The sequence below is a fragment of the Vulpes vulpes genome, chromosome 12 (assembly GCF_048418805.1).
Source record: "Vulpes vulpes isolate BD-2025 chromosome 12, VulVul3, whole genome shotgun sequence".
Lineage (NCBI taxonomy): Eukaryota > Metazoa > Chordata > Mammalia > Carnivora > Canidae > Vulpes > Vulpes vulpes.
In genome coordinates this window covers 40,192,661-40,211,050 of record NC_132791.1, presented here as the reverse complement: position 1 = coordinate 40,211,050, position 18,390 = coordinate 40,192,661, and the positions used below count along the sequence as shown (strand labels likewise).

Here is an 18,390-nt window from a genome sequence, read left to right as displayed (position 1 = left end):
CTCCTCATGGAGCAGCACACCCAACAGAGATACATGACCAAGAGGGTTGGTGCAGTTTCATGCCTACAGGATAAGTTATCTTCTCAATGTGCTAAGCTTCTGAGCCTGGGGGCTATTACAGCCTTCAGCCAATCATGACCAATAGAATGATGTAAACAAGTGACCAGAAAAAAAGAAAATCCTTTGTGCTTGGGAATGATGGGGGGTTTCTTCAGGAGTTAGTGTTTGAACTCATGTAGTTAAGCAGAAATGAGGGAGGAGGATGGATTGTGAATGTATAGTTACTGAGTTCAGATTTTATTTGGCATAATTTTCTCAACTTCCTCAGACCAAATGCTTATTGGATAAAGGAATTTCCTTTGAGTCTCTCAGATGTTTTTAAGCCAGCAAATTATTTTTTTCAGATGAAATCTCACGTGAACCCCTTATATTTAAACAGATACAGGTGGAGTCACTCATACTTAAATAGACAAGGCTCTGGTAACTCTGTCTTCTTGGACACCTTCCTGAAATCTTTCATAGTGCCTACATACCCCCAAATCTCTCCCGTGGAACCCTCAAATGCTTAGGAACAGAGTCTGAACACCACTTTATCAGATCACAGATGTAATCTAATAGCCTTGTTCTGACTCTTCCTGGGGGATCACAGCAAGCAATGAAATATAAAGGGTGCAGTGGCAAACTCTGGCATTTATCCAGTTACCCAGAAGACACCACCCCTAAAATTACATCAACAGAAGTAATCTATTTGGGATACCCAATCTTTCTGTTTGTCTACTCTGTGCTTTTTGCCTTCTAAGGATAAAATTCTGCTTGATTCTTTTCTGTGAGAATGATCATTGTAAAAGCACATTGAAGTCCTCTCAAAATCAGCCAGCCTTTTATAAAATAAATAAGTCATGGAGATGTAATGTACAGCATGGTGACTATAGTTATCGCATCCTTGAAAGTTGCTAAGAGAGTTCATCTTAAAAGTTCTCATCACTAGCAGAAAGTTCTGTCACTATGCATGGTGAAGAATGTTAACTAGACTTACTATGGTGACCATCTTGCAAAATCTACAAATACTGAATCCTTATGTTTGCCCACTTGAAACCAATATAATGTTGTATGTCAATTATAACTCAGAAAACCCCAACTGGTCTGTAATATAGTATATATGAACAGAGGAGGGAGAAGATTTATTTGATTTATGCTTGCTTCTTGTCCTCTGTTCTGAATTTTCTGAAAACTCGATTTCTATATTATATGTCTCCCATTTGTACAGACTATTTCATTTAACCAAGTGGAAGGAAGCAACCAAGATGAAGTCATTAAATGCTGCAGGTAAAACTTGAACCCAGGGCTCTGTTTATCCAACTCAATGGTTCTGCTTCCCCTCAATCCCCCAGCCCCCAATCCCCCAGCTCCCTGCCAAAAAAGCTCATTCTCTTGGCATTTACCCACCTCCATGATGGTGTGTCTCTTGCTCATCTCACTTTTCTGGGAACCAAACAGTCTGGAAGCAAGTATTCTTATCTATAACAGAATATAATAATATGTCAATGATGGTCCCAAGAATGAGACTGAATATTAGAAAAGATAAAATACATTATTCCTACATTCTCAAGGAAGGGTAAATTATATGATATACATTTTAGAAAGTAGCTAAAAGTTTAGCATTTCAAAAGAAAAGCTTCTATTCCTTGAAATTCACTTACATGAACCTCTTTATTGCCTAATGGCATGTAAATGAATTATATCCTTTTTCATATTAACAATAATAATAGTTGCCATTTATTACTTGCCTGCTATTCATGAAGCTAGACATTAACCACCAAGCCTTATGACAACTCCAGAATTAAGTATTAATATCCCTGATTTACAGGTGGAGCAATTGAGGTTTGGCGAGAATTCCTCTTTTCCAACTCCACCCAGCTGCTAAGCAGTGAAGTTGGTATTCAAACCTAACCCTTTCTTATTCCCAAAGTTATGCACCTTCCAACAAACCACAGTTGCCATATTTTTTTCCACTCAGGCAGAAATAGGTTTTACAGGTGCTCATGCAGCTCTTTTGCAAAACACATAGTAACATTTAAAACAAGCCTGATACAGACCTGTATGGTATCTGTGAAAATTTTCTGCGTGAAATATAGCTCTCTCATCTGTCAACATCAGAGTGATGACCAGAGGCCCAAATGTGCAAGCTGAAAAACACAAAAGTTATTCCTATCATCATTTGCTGATGTGCTATTGCCATAAGTCTCCCATCCCACCTCTAATAGTTTTTAATATCCTGAAGTTATTCAAGAGTGTCTTGAATTTGTAAAGGACAAATTCTTGGCTATACCTCCAGAAGAGACTCCACAGAGCAAGGGACCCACCGATGTCTTCCTCAAGTTGTTACCAGCTGTTTGTCTAATCATTCCATAAGACACATTTGGTTTGTTCCAATTCCAACATTTCCTTTTCACCAAAATGTGGCTCTTTCTCCCATAGACCTTACTCAAAACCCTGCCTCATCTTAAATCTAATTTACATGAAATCCTCCCAATGGGTTCTAGGATTTAATATTTACCTATAGGCCAAATTTCAAAAAATATGTGTTTATAGGATAATTCAGGAGTTTCTCAGCCCTGAAATCTAAAACTGAACAGTTGAGATAGACTCTCACTGACAGTAGTTCTTTGTAAGGCACTGGAATTAAGGGATTTCTATTTGTGCATACCTTCAAGTGAATGGTTAGTAAACTTCAAAGGTAACCTTTTAATGGTAGTTTGGCCTGCTGAGAATCTGATAAAAACTATGATTGCGTTCCACAGAAAATAATGTACAGGCACCCAAATTTTGGGGAACACTTTCAGGGGACTCACAGAACCAGGGAAGTTTCTAATCCCAAGTTAAGATCCTTTGCTTGGAAAAGGAAGCAAAGACAAAACAACTGCCATTATCCCTGTTATGTTGACATCAATCCAGGGAATTAGATTTTTTTTAAAGGAGTGACCTATAAATGAGAAGTTTATGTAGTAATGATGCTACACAGAGCAGCTGTCACAAGAGCCACACCGAGGACTGGGTATGGACCCCTCCCTGCTGGAAGCCTTCCACACCAGTTCAAAGGTGATCGCTGCCCCTTGGGAGACTACCTGGCATGTTTGGAAGAGCATTCATTCATTCATTCATTCAATTCACAGATCAATTAACACTTACTAGGCGTAGGTCCACCAGGTTTAGGCAATATATTGAGGATTAAAAGACAAAGAAAACAACCCCTGAATAAACTCTGTTGCCAGCTCTTTTCTGCTCCACCTTTTTGCCCAGCCTTACACCCACCTCGCCCCAGCTCTGCTACAACTTTCAAACCAAGTAATTTATCAAATTTTAGTCACATGAAACAAGGACAATTGTGAAGGTTAAGATTTGTTGTCATGTATGGATAAAGCCAAAGAAGAGTTATTCATTTCCCTGTAACCCCCTGCACCTAGAAAGGTGCCATGAAGAGAACTGAAAAATTGGATTGCATCAGACCTATGAAGTCAGAGTTGGGTATGGAAGTCAGGGAGAACCATAGCCCCTATAAGCCTTGATGCTTTGATGAGATCGAGGCAATTGACCTAACTATTCACATCCAGATATAGATCTGATTATATTGGGCAATTATATAGGGTAGCTTATTCTTCTTCAATAACAGCAGCAATAACTGTTCTGTAATTTATGAGGCACTTCCCATATGGATGGCACTGTGCTAAGTAAGTGCTTTACATGAATCATCTAATTTATTGTCTACAACAACCCGAAGGAGACACCTTTTTTATTTTTCTGAATTTGCAGACAAAGAAACTGTGGCTTAGAGAATTTAAACAGGTTTGCCAAGGTGGTAAAGATGTAAGTATTAGAATAGACTCAAATCTAGAGCAGTCTGACCCAAAGTCAGTGCTCTCAACCACTATGATAGTCTTCAACGCTCCACAGAGTCCAGAAGAAATACAACATCAAGTAGATGTTAGAATGCTCTGTTAGAAAATAATCCAGAAACCCCAAAATGTTAGAGAACAGTGCTTATAACTAGATTTGAGAGTACAAAGAAGGCATTTGCTTAAGGAATCAAACTGCTATATGTCTTTTTTAAGTGAGAGAGGGATAGAGAACATATGCATGTGCTAGTGTAGGAAGGGACAGAAGGAGAGAGAGAGAGAATTGCAACCAGACATGCAGCTCCATCTCAGGACCCTGAGATCACGACCTGAGCCAAAATCAAGACTCAGATGTCTAACCGACTGAGCCACCCAGGCTCCCCAAACTTAAACAATATTGATTATAGATTCTGACACACCAAACAGAAAACTGTCTTGAGCACATTTTGCCCTTTCTCACTCCAGCTCCCATCTCTGGGCCCCTATAAACTTGTGGAAAAGGCTTAATTCCATTCACACTATTTTAATTTCACAACATATTCCTTATATCCATAGCCTAAAACTGAGGTCATAAATTACAACTGTGTCTCTTCAAGTCTCTCGCCTTCTCAGTACCACTGTGCAGATCACATTACTGTGGAAACTAAGAAACTACAGAGAAATTGAGGGAAATACTCATTTTAATGCCAGAATCAAAACAAAGTTACTAACCCCTGATAAACCACCCCCAGGGGCGACAATGGTAATGAAGTTGGTTTCTTAGGGAACGCCTCAGGAAAGATCAAGTCACAAAAATTCAAATGGTAGCCTTAGGTCCCTTCTGCAAACTGAGGCACCTCTGTCAAATGTAGGGCTTCTCATCTGTCAGTTGGCAAAGGGCTCCAGTCAGAGACCTCAGTTTTTTCTTTCCATTTCCTAAAATAAAATACAATATGTAACACTTAATTAACATTCTTTGTCAATGTCTTTCCTCAATCCTAAGGGTAAAGCTATAATCTTCTCAACTCCCCTAAGCACTGTTAAAGCTGCATGTACCAAGTTGGAAAGGAACTCTTTGTTTGGATGTAATAAGTGAGTTATTGCACGTTAAATAATGATCAAAATGCTTATTAAAACCTGCTTAAGGAATACAAGTCCTATCAATTGCAGAGCTTTTAACCCTCAGTAATTATGTCATTTGTAATCAATTGCCATTTTCATTAGTCATATTATTATATTCTGTAGCTGGTTTCTATTACATAATTGTTTATCCTCAATAAATATGTTTTAATAAGCAGTTGTATTTATACTCCATGAAATAACACTCTTAATTAATCTAAGTTGAATACTCATTTGGGAACTTAAATCAGAAGTCTTGCCAAAATTCTGTAAGCATGATTCATGTCAAGTTGAATAACAAAAGGTGTGCAATGTGCTTAAAAAGTACATATTACAGTGACTGCATTTCACAGGAAGGTTGTGGAGTGGTTATTTTTCATTTTTAAATCTTGTAACTTTTCAAAGAAGGAAGATTCTTTTTTTAAAGACTTCATGACAACATCCCTGTAAGTTTGCTGTACACTACTCAGAAGGGATGTATCTTCTTTTATTCTTTGCTTAGTTTTGGTTTTTCTATGACCAAAGTAGACAAAGTTACTTTATAAAGGACAAAAAGGGAATGGGGTTTGCCACATGATAGTTTTGGACAGCATCATTTTAAAAGAGTTAGAGGTAAAATATCAAATTTCATTTAACAGAGAAATGTTAACCGAAGGCAAAAGTACATGGTTCATTTTTCATTTCTCAAAACTGTTAGACTGAGTTGTCTGACTGGCAAAAGAGATTAATCGGAAAGCAGTTTTTCCGGTAACTACACTGACTTTTCTCAGACAGTCCTAGGAAATTAAAAACTAACTCTAAAAGAGTAAAAGATGTTTAGGAAAGAAGAAAAGAAACAAAAGACACAGTAACTAATTTTCATGTTTCATCAGATAATCAAACCCCTTTTTGCTGTACTCTGAAGAAGTTCAGGACATTAGGGGATGAGGAATGTTCTAGAATTACTGAACCAAAAAAAGTCAGAGATATTCCCATGGGGAACACACTTTAAGCTCATTTGATACATATCATACATACATTGACTTAGACCAATTACATGCAGCTGATAGCAAATTCAGCCCATGGGAGACCTTGAAAGAGTGGACCAGATGACCAAGCCACATGACCTGACCACAGAAAGGTTTGCCGACGTGTGCAAACAGGCTAGGTTGTGGGGACACCAAGGTCTGGGCAGAGCAGAAGTTCTTGGGCAGATCCTTCACCTCTCAGAAGCTCATTTTTAATAGATGACATTTCTCAAATCCCATAGTCCACGTGACTATTGCTTTTCAACACATATTTTGAAAATCTTTAGAACCATCAGATAACTTTTAGTGATTTTTTGTTAAGGTCATATTAAGGTTAGCATAGAAAGAGGACCACCCACATAGCCAAACTGGCATGTCTCTTTTCAGTTTTCATTGTCAAAAGGACAAAGGAACTGTTTTAATGAAGTGTTTTTCAGTTGTCTTTTGTTTCATATTTTACACAGGAAAAAGGAAAATGTTTCCTCAGTTCAGGGCATCTGAATCATATTTCCAAGGGGACAGGCATTTTCAGGACAGTAAGTACTAAATTATAAATAACTTTCAATAAATTAAACTGTAGTCTGGCTTTTTTTTTTCTTCCTTGGAAACATTTAGCCTTCAGAAGACTTAATTGTTCTTCAAGGTAAAACGACAGTTGCTTCTAAAGTATATAAGGCAATTGGGCATATGTCAGTTACAAAGTAGTGACGAGATAATGTGGTACAACATACTTTAGTGAGAAACTCCACTGAACTAACGAATGCAAATGTATTCTAGCTTTCTGCCTCTTGTCAGCTAATCCAACTTGCAAAACTGGACGAGCTCTCTATTAGTGGTTTGAAGACCATAACAGTTCTTGTTATAATCCAATGCCATCTCTCCACAAGTAGAGCTAAGGAGACAAATGAGGCAGTTATCCCCATAATCAGAGGCCAGAAAAATCAACTGGGCCACAACTGTCTAGAGACTCCAGGTGAACATATTTAAGGCTCTGTATTCTTCAGTTAAGTGTTTCTTTTGTTTACTTATCATCACAGATATGACCCAAAAAGTTACACAAAAAGTTTCACAAAAAGAAGGAAAATGAATCCAATGGTCTATACTTTCCTAGTTATGGGTAGTCAAATGAATGGAGTTAGAGCCTATTTACACACACACACATCAAAACTCCAAGTTGCCCATCTTTCTCAATTATGGGGAAAAGTGATTTTAAGAGTGCTTCATTAGGAATTGGAGATTTCTCTTATAATCCTGCCCAGAGCAGGAACATTTTCCAAAACATAGGCACAATGACAGCAGTAATTAAGACAGAGAATTAAATTGCTTATCTTGAGATTTCAGGAATCAAAGGGAGAGATATTTTTGGACTGGAGACTTTGTCTTACTCTTAAGATCCTCTCAACTATAAAATAGAGATCCACCTATAAATTAGTATGATTGGAAGCCTCTAGAAGTAGAGAATGGAGGGAAAAACTAAACTTAGTCTTCTCTTCCACTCAACCCAAGCAAGTTTTATTTCTCTGCTATTGTTTCAGAGTATATTTACAACCAGGTTTTTCCCCACTGTACCACCATTTGTCCTTCAGACCTGTAAGTCAACCCAATCATTTCCTTATACTGAAATTTTAAAATGCATCCAGATAGAGGCAAATCTCTTACTTAGGAAGGAGAGCTAGAAGCACCCCCTGGGAAGGGGTAAGGCAAATTCTGTTCCTCAGAGTATGCAGAAACACATACAGAAATAGAAATAAGAGGAATATAGGAAAATCAGTGCCTCAGGCATTTCACAGAGGGACTCTACTCCCTAGATACTTCCAGGATCTTCTTACCTGGGTGATTAGAACAGGGAGCTTTGCTTTATTCACCCTCTTGGCTCCACCATTACCTAACTTTTGAGTCTAGAAATTTAATGAATGTTTAGTGACTAAGTGGATACAAGAGTAAATAGAATGGCAAATCCTGTAAAAGAAGATGGAGGAGAATTAAAACATGAAAAGAGAAAGATTAGAGAACAAAAGTCTGCCTTGCTCCTCCCAAGCAGATTTCCTGAGAGCAGGAGCAGATTCTCTTAGTACTGGGCCACAATGCTGAGTTTCTACAGCCTCGAGATCAACAGTGCTCCCTCTCATTTCTCCTCCCACTGCCCTTCCCTTCTTTCCAAATTAAGGAAGTTTGTAAAAGTATGTGACTGCACAGACCACCAGGCCAACAGCCAACTGTCCTCTGGGGAAAGCCAAGCCTAAATTTCATTTTAAAAGGATACTGATTGTATTATGGTCCTAGGTTACTGTAATCAGAGAAAACACAGTGAACTTGCATGTTCTCAAATATTTGCAAAATTTGTACACTGTGAATATTATGGATCTTTTGAACCTGAAATTTTCAAGTCATTACAATTCTACAAATCGTGTTGTCAAAATACTGAGATTACAGAGACGTGTACCATACATTGGGCCCTTTTCTGCAAAGTTTCCTCTGACTTTCCTCAACTAGATTACAATCTCTCCAACCTCTCAATTCCAGTCACACTTCATCTATAGGCTCTTAGAGCCTTGCCACTTCCTGCTTTCTATTATTGTTTTTAGGCTCACGTCTAATCTCAAATAGAGGCAAGCTACTTGAGGACATTATGCCCCACAAGATCTTTAAAGTACCTTATTCAGTTCTTGCTTCTTGCAATTAGAAGACTCTCAATATTTTTTGTTTGCTTGGATCAAGTGAGTAAATCTATTCTGATCATAGTTCAGTTAAACTATTGGTCAAAAGAACCCTCACAAAGCTTTTAACATCCCAAGGTGTTTAGGATTAACCGTGATAGTTATCTCCCCTCAAGTGTTCATTTTACACTCTGCCTTAAACTACACACTTTATTTGGCATTCTTTCCCTTCTAAACCCCTGCTAGAATCCTAGCAAGGTTTTTATCATCCTTTTTACAATTGAGGAAGTTGAGGCATAAAATATGAATTAATTTTCCACCTTTTACCCTGCCAGGGACTTAGGAAAACTGGGTTTAAACCGAGGTCATCAGATTCCAAATCCCACACTCATGGCCACGATAGAATCTTATATCCTAGTCAGCAAGTAAGGCCTTCCAGATCTTTATTTCTTTCTTTCTTTTTTTTTTTTTTTCTTTAGAAAGAACACAGGCACACTTTATCCACGAACTGGTCAAGCAGCTATGGTCTGAGAAAGCAAGATTCTCCCTTACAAAAAGAAACAAGTTCTTTAAATTCCCCTGAAAGCTCCTCCTCAAAAGAAGTGCCAGGACCTTTGAAGAGAGAGTGACAGTAAGTCAGATTTAAACCCAGAATGACCTGGAAGCCCAGATGGACTACAGGCTCCTGTGATACCCGAAAGCCTATTGTGCTGTAAATTTATCGTCTGGGAAGTTGAGTTTTTGTTCTTGAACAGGAAAAGGACTTCAAAGTTTCTGCTCCTACTGGAATAGATCTTTCATAACTCAATTTACCCAGATTTATTTTTCATGAGGTATGAACTTTTTCTTCCAGGGAGATTATTTTTCAACATTTCCTTATAAGTCATTTTCTTAAAGAAAACAATGCAATTAAATATTCAAGACCTTGAGCTGTTGTGTAAGAAGAGTGCATGCTGAAGTGAGTGTAGTCTACATTTAGGCACACGATTAACATTGAAACACAACAGGTATGAATTATTACCCAATCATTCATGCTCTAACGTGTCTTCCTGCTTAATTGGAGCAATAAGTCCGAGGATTCACTGGGGCTTTTTCCTGACTGACATCACCCTTCATTCTTGAAGCAAGATGCTTACAAAGAAATCCTCAAAACAACAATGGAATATTCATTCATATGCACTGGCTTATCCCCAGGTGTTACTTAGGAAATTTGCAGCCCTGGGAATCTTCTTTGTCCTGAAAACGCCCTGTGGGCTGTCATTACTTTCTTATCCTGTATTCAAGGCTTTGGGAGACTTAAAGAACAGAGAGGCAGGGATATTGGTGGAATTTCAAGGAGGTTCACATTTATTTCCATAGGATGTGGTGTTTTTCCACCTTCTTCTCTCCTTCTGCCTTTGCTCTCACTCCCCGGAATTATCTAGACCCTCTGACTTTTTCCATCGAAATTTTTCTTTTTCTTTTTTTTTTTTTTTTAAGTCCTTTTTGGACTCATAGCAGTCTGAAGGTTGCCTCTTTTGCATTTGAGGAGTAAAACGTTATACTGACATTGGGGGCACTGGTGAACACGGGAAATGTTTGGGGTTCTTTGGGAGAATCTCTGAAAGAACATCACCCAGGCAGGAACACAGTCAGCCTGGAAGAAAGATGAGAATATGAAGAACTGCATGATCACTATCAGAGGAAAACTGATCTTGAATAAATAGAATAATATAATTTTTGAAATGTTTACTGTGGGCCAGTCACTGTTCTGGAGTTCTTTCTTCCATTACCTCCTTTAATGCCAGCCATAACACCTTGAAGGGAGGATGCTGGTTATTCTCCCCTTGCAAATGGGTTAAGTAATCTGCCAAGGTCACACAAGTAGGAAGTGGCAAAGCTAGGATTCAAACATCAAAGTAAAGTGGGTGCTGTGTTAGAAGTATGACCTGCTTCATCCCTTTCATTTACTGTCTCATTGACTCAGGGGAGGAGGAAGGAAATTGATGAAGTGTGATATGAAGCCATTTCAATGGCTTATTTCTCAATTTTTCTTTCTTTAAATTTAGAAACAATTTCCTCCCTTACCCCAATATGGCCTCAAATGGCTAAGATAAATTTTATTGAAGACACTTACATTTTGCCTTCATGAAAACTAGAAATTGCCTAAAAGTCAGGAGATAATAGGTTATATGTTCATAAAGAATCCCTAGGAATCCTCCCTTGATGGGGTGCGAAGTAATGGTCAGACAACACTTAATGGCTCTCCTAACGTCAGCATCAGACCAGAAGTGCTGAACGATGTTCTTCTGCACATCTTGCTAGGAAGAATGATAGAAATTTGAGGACTTAGAAAGGCACATTTTGAAAGGTCAGCCAACTAGTCAATCACTTAAAAAAAAAAAAAGAATCAAATAGCAAGTGCTTTAAGAATCCTAGTAAAGTACAAAGGACAATTCTAGGCTTCAGGAGAGAGAAGGGATAAACCATCTCTCTTGATCTCTTTCCCATCAAGAAAGAATGTAGGGAGATGGGAAGGAGAGAAGGAACAAAGGAAGAGGAGAAGAGAGAGACGAAAGGAACAGCCTCTGTAAGCAACTGAAATCCTTCATCTGTCATCACTTCTTTGCCGAAAATAATTTATTAAGATTATGAAAGAGAGGGGGGGGGCAGGGCAGCAGAAGAGGGAGAGAATCTTCCTCGAGCAGACTCTGAGCTGAGCCTGATGTAGGGCTCAATCCCATGACCCTGAGATCATGACCTAAACTGAAATCAAGAGCTGGATGCTCAACTGACTGAGCCAACCAGGCGCCCCTTGTTGAAAATAATTCTAAAAAAATCCTGCATTATCCTCATAAATTCTATTGTGATATTATAGATCTTACATACTTTTTTAGCCTATTAAAAAAGGTAGATGGAAAACAGAAGACAACAGATGCAATTAGTTTCTAATCCTTAAGGATCACTGTAGGTTTTCTGGAACCTATGTATCAGCTAAACAATCTTAGGCTGCCTTGAAAATCTAGTTTACTAGGTTTTTACAAAGTCTTTCAGTTATGCCTTTTAGTCATCTCCTTAACATATAATGATTCTTTCCTTTGGTGGGCATGTTCAGTATTGACTCAAATTAGATCCCTGGGAATCTCACTGAGGAGGAGTAAATGAGAGGATATCTTCTATACTAAGGAGATAGATTGTGATTTGAAGTTCAACAATTATTTTGTGCACTATTGCCCTATGACCAAAAAGTTAGTATTTTTCTATTTATGTTCCTTTACTGAAAACCTTTTCTCTAAAGTACAGTTCAAATATCTATTGAGGGTAATCTAAAAAGGAGATGGAAATGGGAGAGCTTGTGCAGACCACCCAATCTCACGAAACAAATTTTACCAAGAAGGACACATGTCCTCAAGACAATCCCAGTTTATCTCCATAGTCCTGGTGGAATTTTTACTTCAACCCCCTTTCACTCCCAAACATGTCCCCATTTGGATGGTAACTTTCATGGTCATCTAGAACATATATCTAACTATATGCATAGAAGAAACACATTTCTTACTTCAGCAGAAAAATATGAGTGCCTTAGACTCAATACTTGTTATGTGATCTTACATAATTTATTACCTCTGTGAGCCTCAGTGTCCATGTTATAAACTGGGAGATATAATTATCCCCGTAAAGTGTGGTGTAAGGATCCAAAAAGACAGAGTCTATGAAAATGCTTAATAGATTATAAAGCTCTCACAATTGATGGCAATCACTGTTCTAATTTAGCTTTCCATAAATTGGGTGTAAGATAGAACCAAGAAACTGCAAAAATTGAAGACCTGGGAGATAGGACTTCATAAGAAATAGTTGAATCTATCTGACTTCAGACTGGAACAAGAACAAAAATCTTTATGTTTAATTTCTAGGTCACCCACTTGGCCATGTAGAGATTAACAAACAGTAACACACACACACACACACACACACACACGATCTGTTGAATGTTCTATAGCTTATATATTTATCTTATATAATTTATAGTACATTCTTAAGAGAATATATTTAGCTCCCTTTTACAGATCAGGAAACCAACTTGAAATTGAAAGATTTTTTCCAAGATCATACCTGTAAAAAAAGTAGAGTTGTATCTTGATCCCTCTCAGAATGAATATCTGGAAGGAGCTCATTTGTTTAAACCCTGTTGCTGTGATGTGGTAACATTTAATTTCCTGATTGCCCTTGTATTCAGAGATCAAATTATTGGTACATTTAAATTAATCTGAAAGAATAAAGCAAAGGTGATCCTATTACTACCTTCTAGGTATTTGCTCTAGGCCATATTTTGATAACGTATTTAATCAATGGTGTTGTTAAGGATACTTTATAGAAGGATTTAATAACAGATTTTTATTTTTTCTTGTCTGCCATGAAGCTTTTAATAATATGAGATGTTTTTGCCATTGGCCCTAAGAGTGATTTCACTAATGCCAATGAAATAAGCCCATCTACTTAATTTAACATTAGGAAAGCTCAGTGTGTTTTGTGTTTCTTTACCTGTTCAAACAGGTTAGCAGATAGGTGGCTTATCTGTTTTCTGAAGAGGTTGCTTATTTGTCACAATCCAACAGTGCAAGTCATTGTGATCCTCTTTTATTCAATTGGTGCTGTCAGGAACCTCTGAGGAATAAGTGAACCAAAACAACAAGGGTCCAACTTGCTTTATTTTGGTCAGCAGGCCAAATGTAAGCCAACTGTTAAATGTGTTTTAAAAATAAAAGGCAAACAAACAAAACAAAACGAAAAGATTTAAAGATCATGAAAACAGTCTCCTTTCCAAGCTTTTAAAATTATTTATTTTGAACTCTGAGGGTTTTTTAAAATTTTATTTTGATTATGAATTCTTTCTGCTCAAGAACAGAGCAGTAAATTTGGCTCAATATCCCAAAAAAGAGCAGAATTTTTGGCACTGAATCATTATAACAACATAATTTTCCAGCTCATGCCTACTCTTTATCTAGATTAAAGAAGCATTTATTTTTACAGCAAATCTAGGTTCTTTATAGTGAGTGGTGGTAATACTGCATGATAAAGAATCAGCTTGAGGATTAACCCACTAAGCAAGTGGCTTATGGTGAGTAAACTGGCAACTTGGGAACACAGGAGAATCTTATGGTTTATACTTAGTGATTTTCTCCTGTCACTGTTGAGTTGACAGGACTCAAAAAGTGGAAAAGATACACAAATACAGGTGCTAGGGACTTAAACTAGAAGAGCTACTGAGAATAATGCTAGTAAGTCTCTCTTTACCTCTTCATGCTCTATAGCTCCTCTAGAAGTTCTGATAATTTTACCAAAGAATTTCTGTCTGAATCTATCCCTGTCTTCACCATTCCTCCAGGTACTCACAGGCACTTAGCAATCACTGCCCCAGCTTCCACGTGGTTTCCAAAACACTAATCTCTCCAACCTTTAGTCCCATGGTTTTCAAGCTGTTTAAGCTGTAAAAATTATTTGTGAGTCTAAAATTGTAGATGGATGCTCAGTATGGGAAGAAAGAAAGAGGGAAGGAAGGAAGAAAGGAAGGAAGGAGAGAAAAGAAAGAAAAGAAAGAAAGAAAGAAAGAAAGAAAGAAAGAAAGAAAGAAAGAAGAAAGAAAGAAAGAAAGAAAGAAAGAAAGAAAGAAAGAAAGAAAGAAAGAAAGAAAGAAAGAAAGACATGCTTGGCTTGAAGAAAATCTGGAACCTGGACCCAAGAATAATTTGAAAGCCAAAGCTTTATTCCAATTCCTTTTCTATTACTAGTGTTGCATCAAGAATTATCTGAGAGGCATAAGATACATACACTGTGGCCTGCCCCCTATGAGTCCATTCAGTAGGGCTGGGATTGGATTCAGGAACAAGCTTTTTTTTTTTTTTAAAGATTTTTATTTATCCACTTGAGAGAGAGAGAGAGAGATCGAGAGAGAGAAAGCACCAGTCGGGGGAGAGACAGAGAGACAAGCAGACTTCCCACTGAGCAGGGAGCCCAACATGCAGCTCTATCCCAGGCCCTGGATCATGACCTGAGCCAAAGTCAGATGCTTAACTGACTGAGCCACCCAGGAACCCCAGGAACTCGCATTTTAACAAACATCTCCCGGTGTTTCTGAAATATCTAGTTCCAAGTCCATATCTGAGAAATACTATCAGTTCTAATACTATTAGTATTAGAAATACTAATCTCTGGATCTTGATCTTGTCACTTCTTTACTTAGTGAATCCCACTGGCATTCCAAATACTAACTTTAGGCATATAGGCTAGACTGTTCAAAAATCTGACCTTCACCTGCCTCCAGAACTCTCTCTGCACACACCTCCACTGAGCCAGATTTGTCATTGTTCCTTGAGCACAGCTTGCCCTTTCATATCTTGGTCCCTTTCCACATTTTCTCATCACTACCTGGGCTATTTTCTACCTGGGATAGATTTTGTATTTTTAAGGCCCAGTGTAAATATCGCCCTCTCTAGAAACCCTTCTCTGATCTGGCCCCTTCCAGAGTTAATCAATCATTTTCTCTTCTGGCATATTCTTTTTTTTTTTTTTCAAGATTTTATTTATTTATTCATGAGAGACACACAGAGAGAGACAGAGACACAGGTGGAGGGAGAAGCAGGCCCCATGCAGGGAGCCCAATGTGGTACTCAATACCAGGACCCCAGGATCACGCCCTGGGCTGAAGGCAGGCACTAAACCACTGAGCCACCCAGGGATTCCCTCTTCTGGCATATTCATTTTATAATCACCCTTACCATTTTGTATAAAAGAAAATCATGAGTTTATCTCCTCGACTGGACCACGGGACCCTTGAAGCCAAAGATATCAACTCAATCATCTGCATTGCCATGGCACAGCAAAAATTTTGGTATATGGTAGATCAACACATATTTGCCAAGTTAATTAAGTCATCATTTGTGTCATATGGTAGGATAGTAGACAAAGAACTGGACAGGCATTCAGAGAAGTTGGGTTGCTTGGCTCTTCTGCCACTTCCCAGCTTTGTGAGAGCAAGAGAATGGCTTTATGCCAATAAATTTGACAACTTTGATGAAATAAAAAGTGATTTGCTTGAAAATCACATTTCAAAGACTGACAATGAAGAAATAAGAAAAATATGTGTATATGAATAGCTATCTAACTACCTATCTATGAATGAATAGACATACCTATGAAGGAAATTGAATGCGTAACAACTTTGAAAAACATTCCCACAGGGATACCTGGGTGGCTCACCAGTTTGGCACCTGCCTTCGGCCCAGGGCATGATCCTGGAATCCCGGAATCGAGTCCCATATGGAGCTCCCTGCATGGAGCCTACTTCTCCCTCTGCCTGTGTCTCTGCCACTCTCTCTCTCTGTCTCTCATGAATAAATAAATAAAATAAAATATTAAAAAAAAACATTCCCACAAAGAGAATTCCAAGTCAGGATGGTTTTTCCAGATAATTCTATCAAAGATCTGAGGAAGATTTAATATCAATCTTACACAAATTCTTTCAGAAAATAAAGTTTTGAGGAACACATTCCAATTCATCTTATTACCCATAATGTTATCCTGATACCAAAACCTAAGAAGATAAAACTAAAAACCAATGGGATGAGATATATACAAAAATGTTTAACAAAATATTAGGACATCAAATCCAGCAATTAAAAAAAAAGTTAATACATTATTTCTATGTAGTTTTGTCCCAGGAATGCAAGATTAGTTAACATTCAAAAAACAAAAAAACAACTAAGAATCTTTATACACAATATTTTGTGACTAAGGGGAAAAAAACTAAATGATTACTCAAAAGATGTATAAAAAGCACTTGATAAGATTCAACACCCATTCAAGATTTAAAACTCAGAAAACTAGGAATAGAAAGAATCTTTCTTTGATAAGAGACCAACAAAACCCTACAGCTAATATAAAGATTGAGCAATTTCCTTCTAAAATTGAGGGGAAAAAAATGTCTCCTCTGACTGCTTCCATTCAACATTTTACAGGGTAAGGGGTGGTAGGGGCAAATAGAGGAATCAAGATCTACAAAATATTTATAAATGCTAAAACCGAATGACAACTGTTGATGACGGTGACTCATGTTATACACCCTACCTTCATGTATGCATAGAATTTTCCATAATTGTGGGGAAAAGCCACTCTATAGAAAGAACCAGCTTTCTTCATTCTGTCCACTACTTGGGTGCCTTCACAAAGGCCTGACTTAGGTTTTGAATGATGGAAAAGGCCATGCAGAAAAAAGGGGAGGACAGAAAAAGTTAGGAATAGAATAGAAACAAAAACAGACTTTCTATGCTATAAAGGTAGATGCATTTTTGAAGAAGAGGATACGAGCTGTGAAAGGGAGAGCAGTAGAGTTCATAAACTTTGGGTTGAATTCAATCATTAAGGACTCTGAAAGCCTAACAAAGAACAATACAACTTATTTTTCTGTATTCAAACTCCACCTTAAACCATTATGGAAGTATTTATTGAAAACCATCAACAGTTCAAGGAACAATTTAGATGGAACACCATAACACCAAATATCATTAGAACAAAAAACACAGACCTCTTCCCCAAAAGAGATTCAGTGTAGCAAAAACCAGACTTATATCTCATCTGTTACCAGTAACTCTGAATTCAACAATATTTTAGTATAACCAATATTTGACCTTACTTTGGAGTTTACGATTTCAGTGACTTGTAATAATGTCAAGTCCTTGCAGATTCTAAACTGACCAGGATTTAGCAGGATTCAGTTGGTATATGAAGAAGAAATTTCAGGCTCCACAACCAGAAATGGAATTCCATGACTTTCTTGCCATAAATTTAGACAGTTATTTAACTTCTCATGTGTAAAATGGAAATGATAATGCCACTCTCAAAGACTGGAATACTTAAACGATGTAAAATATCATATGGAAAGTTAACATAAGGAACTCAGCACAGCAACTGGTACATAAAAATGCTTTCATCCACTCTAACAGTGTCTACTATTCTGCTTCATGGTCACATCTGAAAAGTGCCTGTCACCCAGCTGCCTCCCACAAGGAAGAGTGGGATGCTTTGATGGCAATGCATCCATGGAAGCTCTCTTGCTTTTTGTTTTGTTTTGTTTTGGGGGTTTTTAGAAGGTCTCCACACTGCTCACTTGCCCCTGTAGCCAATCAAGAAAGGCTAAATTTACCTGAAGGCCAATTATGAAGTCTTCTCCACTTCTAAAATCTAATAGAATGCTTACCAGTCCCAAACCATCTCAGTATTTCTTCTTTCTATTCTATAGAATGTACCCCCCCCCTTTATATTACCATTATACACTTGCTGAAACAGTTGTGACCGCAGATGAGTTCACTTAATGCAAGTTTATGAATAAATAGCTTTCATTAATTTTGTCTCCAGAGGTAGTTTTGCCTTTGACACGTTGTTTCTTCCTGGCTCTGAAAATGGAGCTATCATACTGAGGACTGGATTATGAAGTGAGCTCTCCATTACTGTTTCCACTGAAAGTGGTTCTGAAGTCAACCAAAGTGCCTGTAGTTTGTTTGACAATGAACCCTACCTATGTGTAGCATCACAGTAGTCATTAGTATGTTGAAGGCTTGGAGTGAACAACCCTTTTGTTCAAGCTGATATGACCCAAGTTTCTTCCACACATCAGGGAATCCTTTGTTATCTTCCTCATAATGCTATCATAGACAAGTCACCAACCCCCTCATTGTGGAGTCACTGTCACATGGCTTAGTA

General features: G+C 37.8%; 1 long non-coding RNA gene across 7 annotated transcripts in view; it reads right to left on the bottom strand.

The window, feature by feature from the left end:
• The window catches only part of LOC112921934 (uncharacterized), a 176,114-nt gene that overhangs the window by 32,872 nt on the left and 124,852 nt on the right, over window positions 1-18,390 (bottom strand). For all 7 annotated transcript variants that reach the window (XR_011995565.1, XR_011995561.1, XR_011995563.1 and 4 more), the window contains 2 exons: window positions 2,097-2,186; window positions 1,447-1,518 (listed from right to left, as the gene is read on the bottom strand). This is a non-coding gene — a long non-coding RNA (uncharacterized lncRNA). The remainder of the gene's footprint in view (window positions 1-1,446; window positions 1,519-2,096; window positions 2,187-18,390) is intronic.